Source organism: Platichthys flesus, chromosome 6, assembly GCF_949316205.1.
Source record: "Platichthys flesus chromosome 6, fPlaFle2.1, whole genome shotgun sequence".
Classification (NCBI taxonomy): Eukaryota; Metazoa; Chordata; class Actinopteri; order Pleuronectiformes; family Pleuronectidae; genus Platichthys; species Platichthys flesus.
The window spans coordinates 2350382-2369250 of record NC_084950.1 but is presented as its reverse complement, the minus strand read 5'-3'; the positions used below and the strand labels follow the sequence as shown (position 1 = coordinate 2369250).

Genomic DNA, 18869 nt, shown 5'->3' with positions numbered 1-18869 from the left:
GGATGGACGGACACACAACTACCACACACAACCACGAGCAGATTTAAAAAAAAAAAATAAAAAAAGAGGGAAAACTGATGGGGGCTTGCCAGCTGCCTAGAGTTCTGCAAAAAAAATCCCCCACGGTAAACAGCAGGGTTGGCGCGGCACACACTGCACTCACACACAAACATATGCACACACAAATGGAAACACACACAATTACAGTGCCAGCTCCTCGGGCGAACACATGTCATTTTGTCTGGTCTTCTCCAGTTCACACTTCCCAGGGCTCGGTCCCTTGCACAAGCCTGTAACATGAAGTGTGTGGGTCTGCCTGGCTAATTTCAACACAATTACACTTGTCAATGTGCACACATACAAATGAAGCATGCGAAGCCGCGAGCTACATGTTGGACACATTGGAACCCGGTCCACTCTTAAGCTCCGGACACAGCGAGGCCACGAGAGGACATGTGCTTCCCAGTTTGTCCTCAGGTCCGTCCTCCTCCTGCTCTGTTTACCCTCGTTTCCGTTTCTTCTCCCAACCCCCCCCCCCCCTTCTGCAGTTTTCCATTCAAACAAAGATTCATTCAAGATTAATTTCCTCTTCGCCGAGTGCAGGGTTTGTTTGTTTGAGCGAGAGCCAAGGATCCTTCACACTTAACAGAGCCTTTGATCGTGTTTGATTCAAAGGGAGTTTTTCCGAACCGCTCCTGCTGTGAAACCCAATTCCAGACAAATCCATGTTTTTCCTCAATATACTGTAAATAATGAACGGCTCGCGAAATTTTAGCCAAGTTTGCTTCTTCTGTTTGAGCTTAAGAGCAAGCTCAGCGGCTACAGGCGGTGGAGCAGGAACAATTAGTCGATCCTCCGATTTTCAAGGGGGCGACTTGAGTTTGATCAGTGAACCAACTTCTGACTCTTCACTCAACAGGTCATGTGCTTTGTGGACTTGTGAGGAGGCCCACGACCGGCTGGGCCTCACAGGGACTTGTTGGGGTGATTGTGAGTTCTTGTTGGGCTGTAGAGACCTTTGCTGTGCGTCTTCAGGTCTTTGTGTAACCAAAGTGTTGAGGACAGATACGTCCCCAGGGGCTAGTTCTCGGTGTAAATGTCAGCTCTATATACTCTTAAACTCAAAGGGCTTTAAATTCCCACAGCTACCTTCTGTCTCTTTTGTATCTACATGAATTGCTGCTGTTATTCCTCTTCAAATGTTGGAGCTTTGAAAGTTTCTACAATTCACAGAAGGTCATGGTTTATATAACTGTATGTTATTTAAAAGTTAAAGTAAAACTGAACCTTGAACATCAATGCCATGTTCAGTTCTCTCCGACCCTGGGTTCTGAAAAGAGTTCACATGAGCTACTACAATAAAGTGTCAGTCAAATAAAGCAGAAGAAACATACGCAGCTCTTTCTTTACACATGAAACCAGCACACGATCCAATAAAAACAATCTCATGTGGAGATTATGATAATTAATGGACGCCAACAAACAGCGAGGTGGACCAGTGAAGCAGCTGAGACAAAGACAGAGCTCAGTTAACACATGAGCCATATAAAGGATGAAAGGGTTGATATGAGAAATGACCAAGACTCCAGTGACGTCAAGATGGAAGATATTAAATTACATCTCAAAACCATGGAAAAAAAAGCAACCTCAAATAATCATCTTTTCATTTTCATGGGCGGGACAAGCTGGTGATGCAATAAGGAGACGTGGTCCACGCAGAAGCTGAAGGAGGAGTCGACCATGGCGGCTGAAGATCGAAGCTCCGCCCCTGAACTGAGACGCAGCCTCAGTTGACTGACAGCTCTTCTTCTTCTCAATGGTTTGTTAGAAACCTGCTGGGAGAAGGTAGAACACACGAACACGATGGATTCATGAAGATCAGAACAACTACAGGAGCCTCAAGTCATTTCACCGAGATCATCACAGTGTCTGTACGGTGCAGAGTTTGGGGGGGGGGGGGGGGGGGGTGTGTGTTGTGGATGACTCCTTCTTCTTTGTGTCATTCACCTCCTCACTGTTTAAAACCTCATTAACTCCACCAGGGACTCATTGGCCTCGGCCTGTTTTTAATTGGTTGGTTGGAATTTCGTCGGATTTCCATGAGATGCGACCGGAGCCAAGAAAGAATCCAGTTAACTCTGGTGTGGATCTGGAGAAGGGGCGGATACCGGCATTTCTCTCTGTCTTTAACACTGTGAGATATTTCCACCAATTAATTCATGGATCTTAATGAAGAACACTGCAGACATGTTGAGGAGACCGACGTCTATGAATATGTGAAATCTGTTGCAGCTTGATGAACCTGAGGGAGCTGTCGGGCTTGGCAGAGGAATGCAGCCGGTGCTGTTCTTATTTACAAATGAAATCAGACCCATAATTCACTTCTTTGTACAGAAGCAGAACCGGCAGCAATTACAGCTGTGAGTCTTCTAGAGCTCTGCACATCTGCATTCCTCCTCTCCATCAGATTGGATGGGGAGGGGGGGGCTGTGCGACTCTCTCTTCTCTCTCTCTCTCTCTTCTCTCTGCAGATGTTCTACTGGCTTCATGTCAGAGTTTCGGGCGAGCCGCTCAGAGACAGTCAGAGATTTGTCCCAGAGCTCAGCAGAGCGCTTCAGGACCTTGTCGTGGTGACAGGAGAACCGGCGCTCTGGTCTCAGGTTGCACGCTCTCTGGTTCTCCTCAAGGAGCCCTCTGTGTCTGGCTGAGGTCTTCAGAGAGTTCCCCTGGACGTCATGACTGGCTCTTTGTCCTGACGCGCAGTGTGAATCATGGGACCTCAGATGTGCACACCGGCGGCGGCGGCGTGTGCCTTCCTAAACTAGGACCAATCAATTTAATTTGCCACAGGTGGATTCCAGGGTCTCTCCACAGCTCGAGGATAATTAAAGCAAACAGGAAGCACCTGATCACAATTTGTAGAAAAAGAGCTCAGAAATCTGTGGAAATGGAGGATTTCAGTAGTTTGATGAAAAAAAAAACTGTTTAATCCATTTAAAACTAAATCTACAGCACAACTTGAATGGCTCATTAGAGAGCAGATCTCCATCGGTCCCCTTAACTTCCATTAATGTAAACTGTGGATTCCTTAATACAAATTTCAAACTGCTAGATCCAGATTAAACATATTCTCAGACATCAGTCCCCTGAATGTGTCTGATCCGTGTCTGATATCCTGAGAAATGTGTTTTGTCTCAATTTCAAGGTGGTGAAAAGAAACCCTGGGATTGTTTCTTAGCCCTAGTCCAGAGTCCCAGTTCCCAGTTCCCAGTTCCCAACCCCCAAACCAACACACAGATTCAAACCCGAGCCGTGTCAGAGATGAAAAATAGATCCCGGGTCTAAATAATAGCTGAAGCCACTGTACAGCGAGGCCCCGGGGCCCGGGAGCAGATGGACACTGGAGAGATACAACAATCAACCGACGACTGGGCGACTCGACTGCAGCCTGAACCCCCCCCCCCCCCGTCACCAGGCAGGCCCGGGCCACTCCAGCCAGGACAGCAGGCTTCATGGTGTCAGTGCCAGCCCTCAGGAGGACACACACACTCAGGAGGACACACACAGGGCACGCAGCCACGCTCCTGCAGCTGCCTTGGCCTCGCCTGCTCCCCCTCTGTCACATCTTGTCCTACAGCTCTGACTGGCTGCCTCCACACGCCAAGTACATGTATGTGTTTGAGTGCATTCAATGTGCATGGCGCTAAGCCTCTGTATTCTAACACACACACAGACACACACACACAAGCGCCAAAGAGGTTGTTATGAAATGTTCTGATGTGTGAGCGCCTCCGAGGGACATGGGGGGGGGGGGGGTCCTGTTGGTTTACATGTCCGCTGTTATCACACACCCCTCAGTGGCTTTCACTCATTCTGCTGTTGGATCATTCAACGGCATCTGTTTTAACCGTTTCCAACATGAACACACACACACACACATACACACAACACACAGACACACAAAACGATTTTCAAAGTTAAGATTGATCCACTTCACAAAGTTTTGTCGTGTTTTAAAGTCCTTTACGTCCCAAACTGGATTATTTATATTATATCTGTGGTGATATTATATTATATATTATATTTCTGGCTCTTTGCATCAAGGACCATGAGACAGAAGATTCATCTCTTCACGTACAGGTGTGACGTCAGTGTTTGAAGCTTCAACAGATTCCGTGGAGCTTCATTTATCAAGGTTATAGATCATTGAAGAACACTTAAGTTACTTCAAAGCAAAAACACGATATCACCATAATTAACTTTTTATAAGAAACGTGCTTTTCCAACGTGTTTTTCACCGCTATCTGATTCTGGTCGCAGCACATGTTAATCCTGATTTTTCTTCATCTAGAAAAGGTTGTGTGAAAGTCACAGCTTCCAGACCCTGACTGTAACGTGATCAATACCCAGAGAGAGATGTGTATCCCTGAACAGCAGCTGAACAACTTCTAGTTCCAACACGACAACGACACACAATTTGTTTGTTTGTCAGCAGAGTGACGCAAAAACTAGGAAACAGGTTTCAATGAAACTCGGTGTGATGATGGGACATGGACCAAAGAGGGAACTCATTACATTTTGGTGCAGATCCAGTAAAATACTAAATCTTATTCCAAATGAATGTTTATGGAATCGATTCTGAAAGGCCTTGTGCAGTCACTCCTTTGTCTGCAATGGGAAAAGACCCAATAGACATTATTTCAGTATAAAAGAGATAAAGGGGTCGAGAGCCAAGCAGGTTTCTTCAAACATTGGCATCAAGAAAAAGAACAGAAATAAAAAATGAATGTTTCAAATCCAATCCAATCATCTCTGAGCCCATGTCTAGAATTCTGTGACCTTTTTTCAAAAATCACAACTTTCACATTAGACACCAACTGATCAGCTGAAGATGACCCGATGTGTCTCCACGTGTGCAAGCTTCACATCTTCAGTCATCAGCTAAACTCATTGCTAAGTGGTGGGGGGGTGGGGGGGTGGGGGGTCAGGACACGTGAACCACACGTGGCCTTGCATGGCGGCGGTCATATGAGGAGTTGTGTCCCTGTCGACCTCTGGAAACAACTTGATCAAAGCGTCCTCAGAGCATTCTATGTGCATTCACTCTGCTGGAGTGTGCACTTATGACCCGCACACACTCCCACACTCACACACAGACAGACACACAACAGCATTTGTGTGCAGGGCGAAGTATAAACAGAACAACAAGCTGAAAAAAAGCCTGTTTTCTCACGAGCATGTGACGGTTTGCACACGTTCGATTCTGAGTGACCTGCTCCGACCTCCCGGACGCCTCGACCCAGAACATTATCTCTCCCCTGCACTGAGGGACGAGCGAGCCTGATCTCCTGATGCCGACTCTGTCCTGCGCCATTACTCGTGATTTCTTCTCGGCGCTCGCTCTCCGTTCAGATGATCTCGATTTCAATTAATCCATTACTGATGAGTCCATCTCGCACAAAGCCGGGGGAAGAAGAAAACATAATCACCTTTATGAAAGTCTCGAGTTGGTCGGATTCGTTCTGACCTGATTTTGTGTTTAAGAAACAAAGACGGATATTCACTGGGCCGCATCGGTGAAAAGAAAAACCGGCAAAACTCCTTTCATGTGTCCCACTTGAGGAGGACAGAGAAAGACGGAGGGACGGGCTTTGTGGGGGGGGGGGGGGGGGGGACGTGCTTCACCTCATTACTTCACCAGCTCCTCTCACAGGAGCATTACCATGTATGCACTCACAGTCATTTGCCACAGATTGCTCACTGATACAGTGAAGTGCTTATTCCTCATGGAAACATGACAGCGTCCCGGTTTCCCTACATCCCCTCCGCCTTCTTCTTCTTCTTCTTCTTCTTCTCCTCCTCCTCCTCCTCCTCCTCCGCCTTCTTCTTCTTCTTCTTCTACTTCTTCTTCTTCTTCTTCTTCTTCTTCTTCTTCTTCTTCTTCTTCTTCTTCTTCTTCTTCTTCTTACACTAGTTTCTGCTGAGTCAGAACCAGCCATTCCCTGTGGGGAGGGTGGGTTTGGTGTCACATGTAGAAACACACACACACACACACAGACACACACACACACACAGACACACACATACACACACACACACACACACACACACAACAGAAGAAAGACCGGCCTGGCGAGGTTACAGCAATACCAACACCATTTAATAAGTGTGAACTCTGGAACATTGTGCGAAGACAGGGACCACATGTGCAGAGTGTGTGTGTGTGTGTGTGTGTGTGTGTGTGTGTGTATGTGTCCTGTTCCACACCTAGTACAGGAACATCTATGGCTGCACAGTGAACTCCATCAATCCACTCACCACTACAATTACATCCAGTGCATCAAACACAGGCTCTGCTGCTCTCCACCGCTGACAACTAACACACAACACACACACACACACACACAGACACACACTAAAAATGAATTAGCCTCTGAACTGTGTTTTCCAGCCGTGGTCCATTAGGACTTGGATTCTGCTTTATTTAGACAGACGCAGGTGAGGAGGCAGGAACGTGGCGGACGTGTGGCAGGTCATTTAAGGATCTGAGCACTTCCTGTTCATCTTTCACAAAGTTTATTTTGTTCATTATTTCTTATTTTAGGTTTTTAATTTAGAGGAGACCTGAGGAAGATGTTGATTTCATCACCAGCCTCTGAGCGGATTAAATTGAACTTCTTTTTTCTTACAGCTAATAAATACTCAGGGAAGAGACATTAATATTTCATCTAACAATCATCTTCACAAAACAGGCACAGTAAAAGCTGCTGAGCGTTTCATCCACTTGATAATTCTCTGGTTTCTACTGAGTTGTGAATATCAGAGAACAAAGAACCGGGAGGAGTCGGTGTCCGAGCAGCGGAGGACAGGAACATGTTTCCACAGTGAGGGAACCGGAGTCAGCTGACCTCCTGCTCTCGCTGTCCAATCGTGTCAGTTCCTAGGAAACCAGGAAGTAGTAGAAATCTAGACTTCCTGCTCACTTCCTGCTGCGATCAGGAAGCATAGGGGTTGATTCTGACTTCCCGGAGAAGGTTGCTTGGTCTCGTCCATTTATCTGCTCGCTGTTAAAACGGAACTGTCTTCCTCTTCTTTTGAGTAAACTGCTGCTGGGAGAAATGGTTTATTACCAGTACCAAGTTCAGTCTGCGGACATCCTCGGAGTTCGGGTCAAAAAACGACTCAACGGGGAAAACCCCCCCTGGAGGACGTTGGGAGCTACTGCGTTCCCAGTCAGATTGAAATGTGTTGTTTGACTGATGTGTGTGTTTGTGATGTTATTTGCGTCGGAGGGACAGAGGGACAGAGGGACAGAGGGACGTGGAGACGAGGCCGCCAGACGAGCCGGTACAGGCTCCACCGACCTCCTGCAGCCCCGTGCCCCCCCCCCCCCCCCCCCCACACACAACCCGGCTGCACCCCACCCCTACCAAGAGGATGCCTATTGTTCCCCCAGCACCTAAACAAAGCCGACCCCACCCGCACCACCACCTCACCCCCCCCCCCTCCTTGTCCCCTCCACCTACACCCTGACTGCCCCCCTGCCCTCCCAGACACCCCCCCCCCCCCCCCGCTCTAACAAACCAGCTCCTAAATGTCATTACACGCAGCTCTCGCTCTTCTACACTTTGTGTGTTCACCTCCTGACACACGAGGCGAGCCTGCACACGTACGAGCAGAGATTTAACAACCTGCCGGAGCGGGAGGAGTCAGAGATGTATTAAAAAAAACAATAAATCAAACAGCTGGGGCACAGGTTTCAAAATTTAAATTAAAAAAGGAATATCCTGAATAATATGAATAACAAAAGCTCCCGGCCCAGCGAGCAGATGAATCACCTGTTGACTCAACTCCAGTTTATCCTTTTTCAAAACTCTAAAACAAGACGGCCATATTCTGAATAAATTAAATTAGCAGAATGTGCCGACATCTGGACGACAAAAGACATGATTTCATGCCGGGCAGATTACTGCACCTAATCCCACGTCAGTAAAAATCTGTGTGTCGGATTCTGTCCTCCTGTCTGCAAATGAGACGACAGATGAGAAGAGGAGAGAGAGGAGGAAGGGCAGCGAGCAGCCGGCCGCCTCCAAACCACCGCACCATATTGTGACAGCACTGGTGGAGCACATGAACACACACATGAACACACACATGAACACACACATGAACACACACATGAACACACACATGAACACACAAGCACGCGCACGTACACAGCGGTTGTGACTAAAGCACACAGAGGCCATATGGTGAGTCCTCATCCACCGACGCCTGTTGCTGCCGCAACAATGGGCCTGCCTGGCCTGGACAGCAAGAGGCAAAGACACACACACACACACAGACACACACACACACACACACACACACCAAATGGTCGTTAGTCAGTCAGTCTGCGTTGCTTAGGCCAGAACAAACGCCTGGATTTGCATTCTGCACCTCCCTTAGCCTCCTCCTCCTCTTTCTCCCTCACACACACACACACACACACACACACACACACACACACACACACACACACTTCCTCGGTCTCTACAGGTGCACAAAACACTCAAAACAGATGTCAACGGACTGGAGAGGGAGAGACATGGGGGGGGGGAGAGAGGGGAGGAAAGTGGAGGGGCGATGGAAGGGTGGGGGCTGTTTGCCGAGGGTGACTGACAAAAGCTTTGTACACTCACCAGCCTAGACACAGCAAAAGACAATGACACACACACACAGACACACACACACACACCTCCGTCTTCTGGTACACTATCACACTTGGCTTAATTTGCTCCACAATCACAGTAAACACATTGTGACTTAAAAAAACTGATTTACGTGTTTGAATCTATATTTCCTTTTCACAGATTGTGTTGTTGCTGCAGCGAAACTTCTACAAAACACACAGGAACATTTACAGAGTCCGGAAACTTCCATATTCTGTGATTCTGACAACGTTAGATCAGATGCTGTTGTTTAAAAACCGGTTATTATCAATTAATCATTTCTGAGGCAAAAGGAGCTTCAACTTGCTGCCGTCACTCAAACACACTGACGGACTTTAATGAGCATATTTCATCTTATGAAAACAACTTCTGAACAGAAACACACAAATCGTTGAGCAGCAGTTTTAAAAGGTTCAAATCCGTCAGTAACTCCTCGTGATTATAATTATGATCATTTACCTCCATTCAACAGTTGAATTAAATCACATCAACTCCACCAGAAGTTGAATTCTCTGAATTTAAACCACTTTCATCTTTGAAGTACCCCCCCCCCCCCCCTTTCTGTCATCTTCTATTTTTATTCCTCAGGTCTGTAATTTCCTCTCCCAACTATTACATGGTGGTTTCTCCTGCATTACGACACGTCTCTTGTTGTGGAGGGTCGAGCCCTTTCATCGCTTCTCCAAAGGAAACAAGACAAACCACAACTACAAGCCCATGTGTGGGATATTATGGGATGTCGAAGGGGAAGTTCTCAGGAAATCACTAACACAGAATTATTATACTCAGTTTATGATGTGAAATAAAAAGATGCGCTGTATTGAGAAGATAAAGAATGACTAGTTTGAACAAATTGATTAAATTAATCACAGAAAATTATGAGCTGTAATCTCTTAATTAATATTATCAATCACCAGAAATGTACATACATATTCATATTCATGTATATATGTGAAGTGAAATGAAATGTTACACCGAGCGGAGTCTTTAGAAGGAGATATAGGTATTATTAGTAATTTGACCAAACGCATTAAGTTACTGACAGAAAACTCTATAATCAATAATTCCAAGAAATGCAAAATATATATGATGCGAAATAAAAAGGTTAAACTGACTCGATGCATTTAATCAATCACAAAAAACTAATTTAAGTCACGATCAATGCATTCCAATCAACGACAGACAACAAATATGAGCTGTGATCACTTATAGTTATCAATAACCACACAGTCAAAATATATATGATGTGAAATGAAATGTTAAAGGGACAGTTTGAGTCTTTAAAGGGAGGATTCAAAAGCACTCATTCGACTTGATGCTTTAATCAATGACGGAAAACTAAATATAAGTTGTTATCTATTCTTAAGGTAAATTTGTTCAATAACAAGCAGCAGTTGCGTATAGCAAGAGAAACATGTATATATAAATATATATATTTATATGTTTGATGAGTCTTTGGAAGGAGATAGAATAACTCATTTGAATCAATGTAATAAATCCATTACAGAAAACTCCCTAAATATAAGTTGTAATGAATTATTAATAGCAGCAGCTGCGTATAGGAACAGAAACTTATATTTATATGATTATGATGAGAAATGAATTTACAGGAGGAGATAAATTGATCATTCGAATCAACGGCATTAATTGAATTACAGAAATATCTACATTTTCGAGTATTAATCTGTCTTTATTACGAATCCGCCTAAACTTCACACACCTTTGTGAAGTGATGTGTTTAAAGGCTGATTCGAGGCAGCACCTTGGGGCTGATGACAGAAACCTGCCCTGGTCCCTGGAGGTGTCTGGATGGAGGGGGAGCGGAGCAGCTGCCCGTGTGACGCCGGGTAATGTGCACTATCCGCTGGGTAAACACTTGCTGTGTGCACGTTCTGAGCCTCTGGCCTGCGCCTGTGACTGGGGCCTGTGCAGGAAGAGAGAAAACCCCGCCGATGCAACAAGTCCCCCATTCACTCCCAGCTTTGTTAACCTCCCTCCCTCTCTCTCTCTCTCTCTCTCTCTTTCCCTCTCCCTCTCTCTGCAGCCCATTTGTTTTCAACCACCTCTTTTACATTACGCAGGAAACTCTGGATGAAATCTGCGTCTCTGTGCGTAATTCCAGCGAAACGCGGGCGAGAAGTGACAGAAATCGAGGTTTTGTTTTTTAGGTGTCGGGAGGAAAACGAGGGGGAAACTGTGGAGCCTGGATCCCGAGCTGCCAGCACTCATCAACTGGTTCCACTGGTTTCACGTCAACGCGAGGACGAAACCGAGAGTCGCCATGTCGCCGATATTTGTTTCGATTTGGCCACTTCGCGGTTCAGAGAACGAGCGGAGCGTCCGGGGGCTTCCAGCTCCGTACGCAGGAGGAGGAAGGGAGGGGGGGGGACTCCTCCTTGGAAACTTACCTCGATTCGTGCGCCTCTTTTCTGGATTAATTCCCACACTTTCCCCCGGATCCGTGCCGCTCACTGCACCGGGAAACCCGCCGGTAACTCCGCTCCGCGCTCGGCTTCGGTTCTGGCGCAGGCTCGGGCGCGCTGGGTGCGTAAAATGCGCAGCGTCTCTCCAAGGATGCGAAATATGCGCGGAATGGGAGCAGGAATGAAATGAACGCGGTGGACTGAGTTGAACGGGGCGGGGTGAGAGGCGCTGGCGTCACCCTGGATGGATGAGTGAGGGATGGGAGGATGGGTGGAGAGAGAGAGAGGGAGGAAAAAGAAAGAGAAAGAGAGCAGGGGTGGTGGGCGGGGGGGGGGGGGAGGGGGGAGGGGCTGGACTGTAGGGGCTGCGTTTAACAACAAAAGAAAAGAGTGAACTCTATTCACAGGGGGAGAGAAAGGCTGGAGATAAACCAGTCTGCTGTGCGGAGGAGCAGCTGGTTCCACAGCAAATCAACTTCACAGCCAGTAAGACCTGAAGTTTCCAAGCTGCGGCGAATCACACTCGAGATATTTAAACACGAGTTGTTTCTGTTCAGAAGTTGTTTTCATAAGAACACAGTGAAATATGCTCATTAAGATATTTTACACATGTAAAAAGATAAAAGCCAAATATGTTTATGTAAATTAGGTTATTTAGACATTTAGACAAATTGTAGAGAAAGAAAATCAGTGGGTGTTTTTCTTTTTAACGCGAAAAAATCAACCTTGGCTTGTCATTTATAATATTACAGTTTTCATAAAGACGGACAACATGTCTCCACTCCCTCCCACGACCCGAAAAACTGAAGCCAAAATATCCTGAATGTAAACAACGGGCTCGGCCAATCGTGAGTCAGTCTCAGCTGTCAATCACAACAACTGATCAGAAACACAAACACTTAAACAAACATCGAATGTGATCCAAACTTCCTACAATGACAGAAACCATCTTTGAGAAACATATATTGTGTAGTAGTCCATGTCCTGTCAAATAACATGGAGGAGGCTGGATTCTGTTGTGTTGCTAATGTGTTGCTAACATAATGCAAATGCTTGTTTTCCAGCATTGACGTTACTTTAAGTTGGCTCTCTTTAGTTTAGCCTATAAACTATATATCAATACATATAATAGCAATAAAGCTAATGTTTCATAGTATATGATATGATCTAATTAATGATATATTCTGGCTGAAGCAGATGAAAACTAGCTCATAGATCTACGTCTGGCTCATTCACAGTATTTTGCCGTCGATCACCGATCAAATGAAATTAGAAACGTTAACCACCAGCGATTTAAAGTTTCCTCTAGATGTTTGTCAGAGAACAATCACATCTTAAATCTTATCTTATCAACCTGTCCTGACTCTCAATGAACAAGCTGAGATCCCCCCCCCCCCCCCCCCCCCGGAGGGCCCCGAAGGACCCCCAGGGTTGTTGGGACCCCATTCGGGAGCAGCCACTGCCCTAACCAACAAATCTTTGTGTCTCCCTCCCTCAGATCTCTGCAGCCTGCGCCTCCTCATAAAGGAGTTGTTGTTTACTGCTAACCTCTCTCCTATCTCAGGTTTCATCCCCTCAGGCGCTCTGGACTGACATGTCTCCGGAGGGAGGGGCTGTGACATAAAACAAACACAGATACGCTCGGGTCGCAGCCGGGTACTCCTCCTGCAACCCGACACCGGGCCCCGGCCCAGCCAGCAGGCCGGCATTCCACACGGCAGCGTGGCTCTGCTTTGTATGTTTGTAAAAATTCTTCAGGATGTACACAAACACACCCGCACACAGCTGACTCACGCGTGAGCGCTGCACGGATGATGTTTCTCAGAACGTCCTGAGGAGGCGTGTGGGAGGCGGAGCCGGGCAAACACAGAACAGGAAGTTAAACAAACATTCAGCTGCGTGACCCTGAGGTCAAGAGTCTGAGCGGAAATCTGACCTCACCTGGTTTCTCCTGCTCGCTGCCTGGGAGCCCAGCAGCTGGAGTCTGGAAAACGTGATTTAGAAACGTGTCAAGCATTTAGATTTGCATAATGTTGGACTTGTTTGACATGAAAAAGATCAAATCGCTGCTCGTCTCCTTCTCTTCGCTGTCGAACTCTTTCATGTGATAAAAATAATTCTGCAGAGAAGCAAGTTTGTCCAACGGGTTCCACTTTGGACGACGCTGCCTCGACGTGAACCCTGTAATCTGCTCGGCTATCTGAGTGTAATTGAATATGTTTGGTCTCTGCAGGGCCTGACATGAGAGAGAGAGAGAGAGAGAGAGAGAGAGAGAGAGAGAGGTGGAGGAAATAAAGAGTCTGTGGGCGTCCACAGGTGCAGGAGGTCAGTGAGAGCCCTCGTGTGTCTGAGGAGAGATCTGAACACTCAGGGCGTGGACTCTACACACGAGCTGAGCTTTATTCTGAAAAGCTGAGGGTTCATGTCACTGAGCAAATCGGTAAAAGAGTTAAAAACAACTCTCATTATTTTACAAAATTTACAAGAACACTTTTTAAATGTGTGAAAAAAACATTTAAAGATAGATAAATGTTTAGATAGATAGATAGATAGACAGATAGATAGATAGATAGATAGATAGATAGATAGCCAGATAGATAGATAGATAGATAGATAGATAGATAGATAGATAGATAGATAGATAGATAGATAGATAGATAGATAGATAGATAGATAGATAGATAGATAGATAGATAGATAGATAGCCAGATAGATAGATAGATAGATAGATAGATAGATAGATAGATAGATAGATAGATAGATAGATAGATAGATAGATAGATAGATAGACAGACAGATAGATAGATAGATAGATAGATAGCCAGATAGATAGATAGATAGAAAGATAGATAGATAGATAGATAGATAGATAGATAGATAGATAGATAGATAGATAGATAGATAGATAGATAGATAGATAGATAGATAGATAGACAGACAGACAGATAGATAGATAGATAGATAGATAGATAGATAGATAGATAGATAGACAGACAGACAGACAGACAGACAGACAGATAGATAGATAGATAGATCGATAGATAGATAGATAGATAGATAGATATATAGATAGATAGATAGATAGATAGATAGATAGATAGATAGATAGACAGACAGACAGACAGACAGACAGACAGACAGACAGACAGACAGACAGATAGATAGATAGATAGATAGATAGATAGACAGACAGACAGACAGACAGACAGACAGACAGACAGACAGACAGACAGACAGACAGATAGATAGATAGACAGACAGACAGACAGACAGACAGACAGACAGACAGACAGACAGACAGACAGACAGACAGACAGATAGATAGATAGATAGATAGATAGATAGATAGATAGATAGATAGATAGATAGATAGATAGATATCCAAATACGGTTTTATATAAACATCGATCTGACGAGTTTGGTTTTAAGGAGTTAGTTAATATATTATAAAAACTTTGTAAAGTGGCTCAACACCATGATCACAACTGAACAGACTCTGGATCCAAATGAAGTCAAAATCACAACATGCAGTAAAGTATCTGAGATATTTGAGATTAATGTTTGTTCAACAGGAGGAAGAGGAGACCTGTTGTCCATATTTATTTACTTATAGAAACCATAAAAGCTACCAGTTGACTCGACCTCCACTGGTCACTGGAGAGATCGTTCCTCACTGGTTTGACCCTCTGGACCTGAAGTCTACGTCCATTTCTATAAAGAGTCTCCGGAGTAAAGAATGAGACAACTTTTCTTTTTAAACGATCACAATCACAGGAGGAAAGTGATGAGAGTTTTGGAAATGTCATTAGTAAAATTAGACGCTTCTGTAGAAAACCCAGAGTGAGTTATACTTAATCAAAATAAGGAAATGATTAAACATCCACCTGATGGAATTCATTCTTCTCACTGAGGCCGGAACACAGAGAAGAAGAAAAACAGCTTCCTGTGGTTCTGCAGCAATTTATTCTGACGCTTCTCTGAAACCTTGAGCTTTATGATTGTTGCTCACCTCCATCCTTCCACAAATTAATAACCATATTCAGTTTGTGTAGATTTCGATGTAACCTTCAGCGAAGTGCGTGTGCACCTCCTCATACAAAGCCCAGGGTGAGTACATCCGCAGCCTGGAGACTCCCGAGGCTTTTTATGAAAAGGTTAATGCTTTTCCAATCTACATGAAGCAGAAGAATGTCTGAAAGGCAGTTTTACATTAGCTTTTTATTTAGGATTTGTTTATTTACAGATTCTTTTAACGTGTTTATTTCCCCAGCTGCAGCCTTGAAGCTGCCTGATTATCCAGGATGGAAAATGTGTCTGAAACACGGGGACGGCTTGAACTCTGGTCGGATCCTTTCCCCTCAGAATATGTATTTTAATTTGTATTTTCCATCTCTCCTCCCTAATCACATCACTTGTCTTGATTCATTTATCTCTAAGGGGAAAGGTTTTGAAGTCTCGAGTTAACGTGTTGAGACGTAAACACGTGAAACACAACGAGGCACCGCTCCATCTCAACAAGGAGGAATCAGCCCAATCAGACCAGTGGGATAATGAAGACCTTTGAAAAGAGGAGCTGGTCCTGCTGATTGCCTCCTTCAGCTTCAAATACACAAGAGTACACATCAAATACACAAGATACTGCAATCCTGTACTGCACTACACAACAGGAAACACTGGGAAAATCTGGGTTTTGGACTATTATGGGTTTTAAACTTTAACTATATTCTACTTAATTTCTACAAAAACCACATCGCTCTATATATATGTTGTGTATTTTAAATGCTAATTTATATATTTTAAACAATCAGTCAAGTGGTAAATTGACCAATTCTACCCTCAATGGTCTTTATCACACAAGCCCCATTCACTCATACACGCAAGCCAAAGCGTTTCAGTGGCCCCCTGGTGGCTGGCTGCGGCAACGGTCATAAACCCTGCGATATACAATCTGATTGATGTTGTAGAATGGGGCTTAAATGTCATGATTGACAGCTGAGTCTGACTCACGATTGGTTGAGACTCTGCTGCTCCCCCCCCCCCGATTTCTTCCGGCCTCCAATGTCCAAGATGGCCGCTCTCGCACCGGGATAATTTGGCTAATTTCCGGATCGAGGGAGGAAGTAGAGTTTTTTTTTCTATATGCTAATTATTCTATATAATCTCACAGTATTTTCAGTTCCAGCTGTGATCAAGGTTCTGTTGCACCCTGTCGTGAAGACGTTGTGTAGACATCAGCCTATTTGTCGTGTTTCCTCTGAGCTTTACTCTGAAGGCGACTCAACCTCGTGGCAGCCTGGAAACAAGGCTCCATGGTTTTTATGTTTTTTTTACCTGAACACAATGAAACCTCCATTATGTGTCCTGCTATAAAGAGCAGCAGCCGGTGGAAACGCCGGGCTTCAGGTAGCCTCCTCTCCTTTTGTGTTTTTTAAATGTTCCCTTTAACAGAGAGAGGAGTGCGGCCCGGCCTCCTTTTGAATTCTCTGACATTTATTTGACACGTGGATGAAGAGAACCACGCATACATGAAAGATAGAGCTCCCAGGGCCGAGGTTCGGGGGCTCGGCCTCCGGGAGCAGCAATGATCCGGCGGCTCAGACGCAGAATGAAGGAGTCAGAGGTTCAGAAGCTAAACTCCCGGCGAGCGAGTGGATGACGCTTCCAACATGTGGTGGTGGTGAATACAAATATCTCAAGATTAAAACTCGTAGAATTCAAAGACGTCATCTTGGACGAGGAGATTCGAGAGTTGTTGGTGATTCGAGTCGAAGAAACAAAAACACATGATCTGCTCAGAATCTATATTAAATCATTTGAATATGAGCGTGAACAGTTGTTTGTGTCTTTGTGATTCGCTGCCTCGTCCACGACCTTCCCCTCCTCTCAATGTCAGCTGGGATTGGCTCTCGCTCCCCCCCCATGACCCTCGAAGGATAAGCAGTGCAGATAATGGAGGATTCACTATTCATCTATTCTAATGTGCAGCATGTAGTGATCCCTGATACTGTGAACTCAGTGTGTATAAATACTTACATACAGTACATCAGGTGCTTTGTATACTTCTCATACTGTGTGTTTACTCATGTAAAGATCACACTGTCTTTTCTGTAACTAAAGACCTGCACGTGTCTCTGTCCTTTTCACAATAAAGACCCACTAATGTGACCCAGCTTACATCAGAAATGTGTAGGAATCCTTTGTTCCAGCTGTTGTCATCATGTACACACATGTGCATCCTGTGAGAGCACTTCAAACTCCAGTGTGATGCAGGACACATACTCACATGAACACACAATGGGCTGTGGAGGCTCATCTGAGTGATATTTGGTTTCTGCTGTGATGTGAGTCACTGGAGCTTCACAGGAAAAACAGGAACAAGGCGACATGTCAGCGCACACACACACAAACACACAACATCGATACGCATGTGACTGATGAAGCCGTCCGCCGCTATCTGCAGCCTCACCTAACGACCAGGCCTTCCATCCACCGCCACTTAATATAATAACGTGATACTTTATTGATCCTTGCAAGAGAAACGCTCTTTTGCGTTCACATTTATATTTTTTCTTATTTGGCAGAAATGCTTTTATCCAAACGGCCGAGGGCTGAAACTTCAGTGCAGCTGGAGACTTCGAAGTTAGAATAAAGTGCAGAAGATGTTCAGTATGAGAGAGAGAGAGAGAAAGAGAGAGAGAGAGAGAGAGAGAGAGAGAGAGAGAGAGAGAGAGAGGAGCTCAGTAAAGTGCTGGTTAGACCTGTTAGAGTGTTAGACTGGGATCAGAAAGTGTTTGAATAAAATCATATAAATCAAACACAAATATCGAGCAACAGTTGTGATGGCGAACTTCATTGTGCACGAGTCATCATGAAGCTAACTGTGTTCACTGATTCAGAACAGGCCAATCAGAGAGCTCCATTTGACCATAAGTACCGCCTCCAATGTGGGTGTGTTGGCAAATGTCTGAAGTCCTATTGATCTACTGCTTCACACACACACATATATGTTCGTACAGATGTCTTAGTGAGGACACTAATTGGCATAATGCATTGCCTAACCCTAACCATCCAAACTAAATGGCTAACCCTAACCCTTAACCTAACCCTAATTCAAATTCTAACACTAACCCTGAATCCAAGTTTGAACTTCCAAACAGTCCCTTAAAGGAGGGTCACAAGGTGAGGTCCTCACTTCGTAGGTTGTACACAACTTGTCCTCACAAAGCTGCAAGAACACACACACACAAACACACACACACACAGACTTTCATTGATCTCCTTTAGACTCACTCTAACATTAACCATAGTTAATTCTTGCTTAACCGTGACCCGAACCTTAACTTTAACCTTAACCTTAACACTCAAAGCACTTCACCCATTCACACGACCCTCTGGTTGGAGGACGGCCGCTCTCCCCCCTCAGCCGCAGCCTTGTGTCAACACAGAGGGACGTCGGTATCGAACTCGTCGGAGGATCCCCTGTCAAAATTATGAAAAGCGATGATGTCTCCAATTCCCGTCTGTGGAGCAGCACTCGTCCATTTCCCCGTCGCTGTGGCGTCTTCAATCAGAGGAATGCGTCCCGTGTCCCCATGTGACCCCTTCACAGGGCGTCAGTGAAGCTTTAATGCAATAACAATAACGTAACAAGGTCATAACGACCGCGGCTGAATCGCTCCCCGGGTGAAGGAGCCGAGAGGAAATGATCATAACGTGGTTTCAGATCCCTCAGGAG

The 18869-nt window shown here is 45.1% G+C and overlaps 1 protein-coding gene across 1 annotated transcript in view; it reads right to left on the bottom strand.

Annotated features, from left to right (window-relative positions):
• The window catches only part of tead1a (TEA domain family member 1a), a 30140-nt gene extending 18845 nt beyond the window's left edge, over positions 1-11295 (bottom strand). The window contains exon 1 of the mRNA XM_062390516.1: positions 11120-11295. The gene's annotated coding sequence lies outside the window, so the exon portion shown is untranslated. The remainder of the gene's footprint in view (positions 1-11119) is intronic.
• Between the last annotated feature and the right edge of the window lie 7574 nt (positions 11296-18869).